This window comes from Rana temporaria, chromosome 3 (genome assembly GCF_905171775.1).
Source record: "Rana temporaria chromosome 3, aRanTem1.1, whole genome shotgun sequence".
Classification (NCBI taxonomy): Eukaryota; Metazoa; Chordata; class Amphibia; order Anura; family Ranidae; genus Rana; species Rana temporaria.
Window position 1 is genome coordinate 56,288,485 of NC_053491.1, and position 8,219 is coordinate 56,296,703.

An 8,219-nucleotide genomic window follows, 5' to 3' on the forward strand; every position below is an offset into this window, starting at 1 on the left:
ATATTTAGCGGCAGCGGGCCATGTGCGATTTGCGGGCCGTAGTTTGCTTACCCCTGGCATAAGTAATCTCCTAAAAAAACTAATTAACACATTGGGGGGGGGGGGGGGGGGGGGCATGGCTTGGATGAATTGAGCCGAGGCTGCCGACCACTCGGGCCAGGCAAGGTGTGCTGCAGGCGGGCTATCTCTTCCTACTTCTACAGCATGCTTTGGGTCTGGGCGAACCTTTGCACAGCCTGCACCCTCACTAGTCAGCATCCAATTCCACAGACCTTGGCCTGAGCGGGGGCCACTAAGCATTTATCGTGGGTTACTAAAAATTCAAGTCAATTCGGAACAACGAATATACAATATTAATACAAATATCTGAAAATAATCGTAATATACTAAAAGGTATTCAGGAAAACAAAAAAACATTATAACATAACAAATATGTTGAAATTAATGAATCCAAAATGTTTCCGCTGTGCACATCTCTAATGGTAATTTATTTCAGAAACATTTATTCAACTTCATATCATTAGTGGGGTCAAATCCACGTTTGTCTTCAACCACAGTGATGAGAAAATTTAAATGAGCATGATAAGAATTTGATTATTTGAGAAAAAACAGTGGTCTTTCTTCAGTACATTACATTCATTCCAAGATCAAATGTTAAAAAAACAAACAGAAAAAAACCCAAAGTGATTTAATGTACGGATAAGAATTTTTGCACGGTTGGTATCAATGGAAGCGATAGTGCCCCTTTAATGGTGTCAGTGGAAGGAATAGTGCCCCATCATTGGTCTCAGCAGGAGTAGCGCCCCATTGATGGTGTCGATGGGAAAATTAGTGTCCCGTTAATGGTGTCAGTGGGAGAAATGTTGAGAATGTTCTAAGGGCCAGATAGAGGCAGGCAAAAGGCTGCATCTGGCCCCAGGGCCACAGTTTGGAGACCACTGATCTAGTAGAATATGGCCAGCTTAAGGTGGTAATTAACTTCCCGCCATAGTTTTTTTCCCCCCTCTCCTGTATTGCTGGGTTATCTTCAAAAGAGATACTTTGGCAGCCAGCACTCAATGGCATGTCCAACTGGCCACTGTGTGATTGGTCCAGCAGCCTCCTCGGCGATGTGATATCCAAGGAAGCTGCAAGATCAAGGACATGTCCTTCTGGCCTAGGCCAAAATGGCAGCTTGGGTCGGGGGCAGGTAGAAAATAAAACCTGACAGAGGTGGAGGGTTCAAAAGGAACTTGCTCAATTTTGGGAGTTAAGTATCGCTTTAGGGCACTAACCTGGCACAAGCAAATAAAGTCAGAATATAGTCATAAGACCTGATTTGCCAATGCATTTTGTGTAACCAGCCCAAATACTGTAGTGTTAAAGTAGTTATACAAGTATGACAACCTGGGCAACCAGCATTTTCAGAAAACTATTTTAGCATATGTGCATGGGCAGCACAGTGCTCAAGTGGTTAGCAATTCTAACTATCAGCATTAGGGTCATTGGTTCAAATCCCAACCACGGCACTACCTGCCTGGAGGTGGCATGTTCTCCCTGTTCCTGCGTTTGTTTTCTCTGGGTACTCCGGTTTCCTTCCACATTTTCAATAGCACCCAAACTCTTATGCATTGTAACGCACCACCATGATTTATGATGCAATGTATCAGAAAAAATGGTACATGTCTATTCTGGTGCTTTGTCACCCTATTCCTATTAATGGGCTGCCTTAACACAATGAACATTAACGCTTGACTTAACGCACTTGAACATGAAGGTGTGAATGGACTCTAAATACTTAAATATGTTACCGAAGAAGCGAACACATTAGCAGTGAATGACAAATTTATGCAAAACACTAATCCCACAAAGATAGATGTTTTCTCGTTAGTGGTTACAAGGAAAAAAAAAACAAAGAAGCTTAGACTTACTGGGCCACACACGTACACATATGGCAGGACAATTGCACGGCAGAACCTTTAGGGAACATATGGTGTCAATCACCTTAGCCCAAGTCCCACAAGAGCAGGAGGAATTCTTACAACAACAGTGACTGACACTGCAACTTCCCTAAGAGGTTCTGCATAAGCAGGGACCTACATGGAAGACAAAACGATTTTCATGTCGCTGGCAGTTCTAGGATGTATAATTGTGTTGTTAATTCTGTTCCCAACGGTGACATTGGTAAATATGCTGGAAGCACAGCGAGTTCTTTCCTATACCACACACAGGTTCCACAGTGATCCAGGCCCTTTCATCAGCCTCAGTACAGGTAAGCGTAACAAATAGGAACCACACGCCATCAAAAGAAAGAAAACACCGCTCTTTTTCCGAAACATTTAATTACCATTTCAAATAATGTTCACAGAATACAATATAAAGATGTTTCTTTATAACAGATCGTAGTGACTGATACACAAAACATAGCGGACATGCAGAAGATATTTTCTGTGTATTAAAGACACAAAACACTCTTTCTGTAAGACAGTACTACATTCTGTATTAATTAGATGAAAAAATAGGATTTTTTGTACTCACCGTAAAATACTTTTCTCGACATCCGTGGACGGACACAGCACCTTAAATCTTGACAAGTGGGTTATGTTCCTTGTTTACAGGAGAGGACTAGGCAGAAGCATGTTAGATAATTAAATACATGTTACTTTAACAGAGTTGAACAGCCCCGCCCAGGGGGCGGTCCCTCCAGACATAACCCTCCCCCTGCAGTATGCAGCCTCAGTTTGTAACAAGCAGTACAAACCTAAAAAGGAGGGGTGGGTGCTGTGTCCGTGCATGGACGTCAGAGAAAAGGATTTTACGGCGAGTACAAAAAATCCTATTTTCTCTTATCGTCCACGGACGGACACAGCTCCTTAAACCTTGACAAGTGGGACATCCCCAAGCAGTGTCAAAAACGAGGGGGTGGGAACAGTATCAGTAAAACCAATCTTAACTTCACCCCAAAACAAGCAGAGCTCCTCAACGGAGGAGGTGCAACTTTAAACAGCCGCCTGCAAAACCTAGCTGCCAAAAGAAGCATCAGAAGATGCACTCACAGCAACCATGTACATTTTGGAAAAAGTGTGAACGGACGACCAAGTCGCCGCCTCGCACACCTGTGAGACTGACGCATGATGTCGGAAACAACCCAGGAAGCACCAATTGCCCTGGTCGAAAGTGCCGTGACCGGAAAGGGGGCGCCTTCCCCCTAAGAGCATAGGTCTGTATGACGGTCTGCCTGATCCACCAAGAAATGGTGGTCGACGAGACTGCCAGGCCCTTTTGTGGACCATACACCAACACAAAAGAAGAGTCAGATCTCCGAGCGGAGCCGCAGCAGGCACGAACACCCGCATGGCGCGTACCACGTCCAAAGTATGAAACGCAACCTCCATAGGATGCGCCGGCCGAGGACATAAGGATGGAAGAACAAAGTCCTTATTCAGGGGAAAAGCCGAAACCACCATCGGAAGACGGGAAGGTCGCGGGCGCACCACCACCTAATCCTTATGGAGGATCAAGCATGTTGACTTGCAAGACAAGACCACCAACTCAGAAACCCTTCTGACAGAGGTAAAGGCCACTAAAGGGGCCACCTTTTGAGATAGTGTCAAGAGAAGAATCTCTCTGACATTTCCAAAAGGAAGGTTCCTGAAGAACCGAGAGCACCAGAGTCAAAACTCATGGGGGAAGAGGTGGGCCAAGAGGGGAAAGTATATGACAAACCCCCTGCACAAAAGGGTACACCCACCAGGGAACGGGCCGCAAAAAGGCCACTGAAAGAACACTGCAAAGGCTGAAATCTGCCCCCGAACGGTGCTTTAAGCAATTTTTAGATCCACTCCAAGCTGTAAAAACAGCAGGACCCTGGACACCGAGTACGTCCGTGGACGTCACCCAATCTCTTCACACCAAGAGATGTAGGCCTTCCAGGTGCGATGGTAGATTCTCCAGGAAGAAGACTATCGTGCTGGTTGAGATGACTGAGTCGGACAGACCCCGGTCTCTTAAAACCTGGCTTCCAATAGCCATGTCGTGCAAGCCAGCGACTGTACAACAGGAGGAAGTATGGGACCTTGAGACAGAAGGTCCTCCCGCCCTGGCAACAGCCAGGGTACCTCCGCCACCAGGCACCCGAGATCGGCGTACCAAGGATGCCGAGGCCAACCTGTGAGACTCACCTCCTGCAAGGGAGTTGACTCCAAGTACCAAGACCAGTCGCCCTGGTCCAGCATCTGGCGACTCCAGTAGTCCACCTGATGGTAGACCGAAACCACGGCCGTGGCGTTGTCTGGCTGAATCCAGATCGGATGACCTTGCAACCTCCTCGACCACGAGGAGAGGCATAGCCTGATCGTCCAAAGTACTAGGACAATGAACGGTAGACAGAGTCTACAGCACCTGGTATTCCCAGGCGGTCTCCCATCCAAGTACTAACCAGGCCCAACCCTGGGTAGCTACCGAGATCAGAGGAGAGCGGGCGCATACAGGGAAGCGTGGCCGTAGGCCCACAAAAGTCCAGCGACTCTGGGCCGACTGGACCTCCCAGGTGCCCCCATAACCCGTGAGGCTGGCGTCCGTTGTAATCACTGTCTACTGGAAGGAAGAAACTACTTCCCAGACCGAAGAGTCGGGGATCTTAGCCATCAATTCAGAGAGACTCTGACTAGGTGGCGCACCTGAATCTGATGATTCAAAGACAAAGATTTGTACCACTCGAACAGTATTTCCCTGTGGAAAACACGAGTGTGAAACTGGGCATACGGTACCGCCTCGAAGGAGGCTACCCACAGGCCCAGAATTTGCATGCAAACGGAGAGAAGACCGATTGTGTGATGCCAATACCTTCACCGCAGACTGAAGAGTCTGCCATTTCTCCAGGGGAAGAAAGACCTTCGCCACCTAGGAGTCCGGAACAACCCTAGGTACTCCAACGCTGAGTCGGAACCAGGACCGACTCCAAATGTTTAACATCCACCTAAATTCTCGGAGGGTCTGAATGGCTACAGACACATCCACTAATTCTGAGTTAGAAAGTCATCTAAGTAGCCCACGATGGCAAAGCCTTGCTGTCCCAACAAAGCTAGGATAAGTGCGAGCTCCTTGGTGAAAACCCTTGGTGCTGACGCCAGATCAAAAGGAAGGGCCACAAACTGACAGTGGGCCTCCCCAATCGCGAAGCACAGAAACCTCTGTGATTTGCGCAAAATGGGACATGCATGTATGCGTCCTTGATGTCCAAGGACGCCAGAAAGTCCCCCGGATGGAGCGCAGCTACCAAACGAATGGATTCCGTGCGGAACTACCCATCGTTCACAAATAGCATTTTAGGCCCTTGAAGCCCAAAATCGGACGGACCCCGTCCATCTTTGGGACCGAGAACAGATTTGGATAGAATCCCTCAAACCTCTAGTCCTGCAGGAAGGGTAAAATTACCCCGCAGCTTAGCAAGTCACACACTGCCCCAAGGCAGACCGACGAGCCGGGAGACACGAGGGAAGAAATCTGTTCGGTGGATAACACCTGCTGCCACCATAAGCATGTTGGGGAAGGAACCCAGATACTGACTCCAAAACGGAAGCTCCTAGGCCTATTCAAGGTAGACAACCCCACCCTCTTGCTGTGCTGACCAGGGGACTCACCACAGGAGGAGACTGCCCAGCGCTGCCGGCCGCCCTCAGTACACAGCATGTGGAGAGCAAAAGAACGTGAGGTATCTTGTGAGGCATCTGAAGAGACCTGTGCGTGTCGTAGGATTCAGCACTAGGGGCCAGGACTCCTGAAAGATGGCCGCCGAGCATTCAGAGCGCGGCCACAGGAAAATGGCCGACCGCAATGTAAGCTGTGCCATAGCATGGCTAGGACAAAAAGGCCGCCAATGGGAGTTTTCAATGCAATTGAAAACCACCCAAAAAATTTCGCCAGCGCCACCAAAATGCTGCATTTAAACAGAGAAAGCCTCTCAGGGCTTAAAAATGAAAAAAACCCACACAGGGAAAGTACCCCTAGTACAAAAAAACGCAGGCCAGACGCACCACAGTTCCCTCAGGAAGGCCCCCCCGACAGCGGAAATGTTAGCAATGCAGCAGAGGGAAAAGGAGCAGGGAAGGGAGGATAAGAGGACCTCCGAACCCCAGGAATGCCCAGCCGTAGCAACCCACTTGAGCGGGAGGGACTGTACTTACCCGTCCAAGCAAAGACTGGCTGACGCATTCCTGACAGACCTACAACCGCAATGGAGGTAGCTGGTCGGCCCGTTCCACTGTGAGTGAGACAACACTACAGCCCAGTCATATGTGGACCTCGGAGCGGAAAGCTCACCGGCCACCCCAGAAGTCATGGGGCATGTTGTGGCAGACCCAGCCTCTTTGCAAAGGTGTGCTCACGCTCACTGGTCGGACTGAGTAGACTACAAGGATCTATATTGTCCAGCCTGTCTCTCAGCCGACAGTTCAAATACAATTCTTCAAGAAAAAATTAAAATAAAATAAAATTTCTCCTCAGGGCGCTGGGCCCAAAAGGGAGCCATACGTCCTTCTTTGCTAGGCAGAATAAAACTGAGGCTGCAGGGAAGAGGGTTATGTCTGGAGGAACGCCCCCTGGGTGGGGCTGTTCAACTCTGTTAAAGTAACATGTATTTAATTATCTAACATGTTTCTGCCTAGTCCTGTCCTGTAAACGGAACATAACCCACTTGTCAAGATTTAAGGTGCTGTGTCCGTCCATGGACGATAAGAGAAAGAAGTTTGGCTTTTTTTTTTTTTTTTAAGTAGTTACTGTTCCCTGCCACGTCTAAGGGTTAGAACTGAGCAATCAAACACAGCTGATCGCTCAGTTCTCAGAGCTTCATGAGCAGAGAGCTGGTGACTGTCAGTCATCGGCTTTCTGCTCTGCCACCCCCACGTTCACTGGAGCGCTGGGCTGAGGAGGGGGCAGGAGCAGATGGCTCAGCCTCTCAGCGGCTCGCGAGAGCCTGAGCAAGGTGCCGGTCCAGGGATCTGGGAGGATCCCCACTATATGGTCGTAATCTTTCCCAAGCCTGGACTGGCTCTGTAACATTAGCCAGGTCACAGGAGTGCAGAACGAACTGCATACCTATGATACACAGGGGAAGTACAGCCAAACAAGCTTTGGCTGTTCTCCTTTAAAGCATACTAAACCCCCAAAAATGTAATATATTGCAGTTTACTAATCATTATGTGTTGGCTGCATCAGTTCTCTTTTTTAAAGCTTTTAACCGCATTGTTTTCACTTGGTGATCTGGCCAGTTACACACCTCCTGTATCAGACACCACTCTGGATGAAGGGGCACAGAAGACAGCAGCATTGTCAGTCTGGGGGGAGTGGAATGTTATATGCACTAGCAAATTTAGCTTGTTCTGTTGAAAAACAACAGACTTACTGGCCAGATCACCAAGCGAAAATAAAGGAAAGAATGCCTAAAAAAGAAACCTAATGCCGCCATCACATCTAAATTGGTAACCCACAATATAATAAATGTGTGCTTTTGGGTTTACTACCACTTTAACTTACACTATGGGGGAGATTTATAAAAACGAGTGCACCCAGAATCTGGTGCAGCTGTGCATGGTAGCCAATCAGCTTCTAACTTCAGCTTGTTCAATTAAAGTGATATTAAAGGTTTGTTTAAAAAAAAAAAAAGTCATACCTACCTGCTCTGTGTAATGCTTTTGAACAGAGAAGCTCCAATCCACTTCTTCTTGGGTCCCCTGCCAGCGCTTCTGGCTCCACCCCATTCATCAGTGCTCCCAGTAACAAGCCACTTGCTATGGGGCACTGGTGCATGTTTGTTCCCGAGCCCCACGCTATGTATTCATAAGACACATAGAGACGCTGTTTGGCCCTGCGCCCCGCTCTCTCCTCATTGGCTCACTGGCCTGGATGCTTCCGCTGACGTCACTGGTGCATACACTCTGAAGGTCCAGCATACCGTGCCTTCAGAGCTTCTTGTTGGAACCAAGGGCTCCTGGGCGCATGCGTAGAAGTGATATCGCAGCTCTGGCCACTAACACCTGAAAGAAAGACCAGGAGAAGATGTTAGCCCTCTCAGTGGTGACAACGTGCCTCTGGAAAGGCTTCATTTTAAGGTAAGTATTTCATAATGTGCTAGTATTTGATGTTTACTAGCATATTATGCCATTGTCTTATTTTTTATTTATTTATTATTATTCTGCAGTGGTTTACTACCGCTTCAAAGCGGAGCTCCTCCAAGTGGAACT

The 8,219-nt window shown here is 48.0% G+C and overlaps 1 pseudogene; it reads right to left on the bottom strand.

The window, feature by feature from the left end:
* Positions 1 to 4,368: 4,368 nt before the first annotated feature.
* On the bottom strand, positions 4,369 to 4,487 carry LOC120933859 (annotated as a pseudogene).
* Positions 4,488 to 8,219: the final 3,732 nt, after the last annotated feature.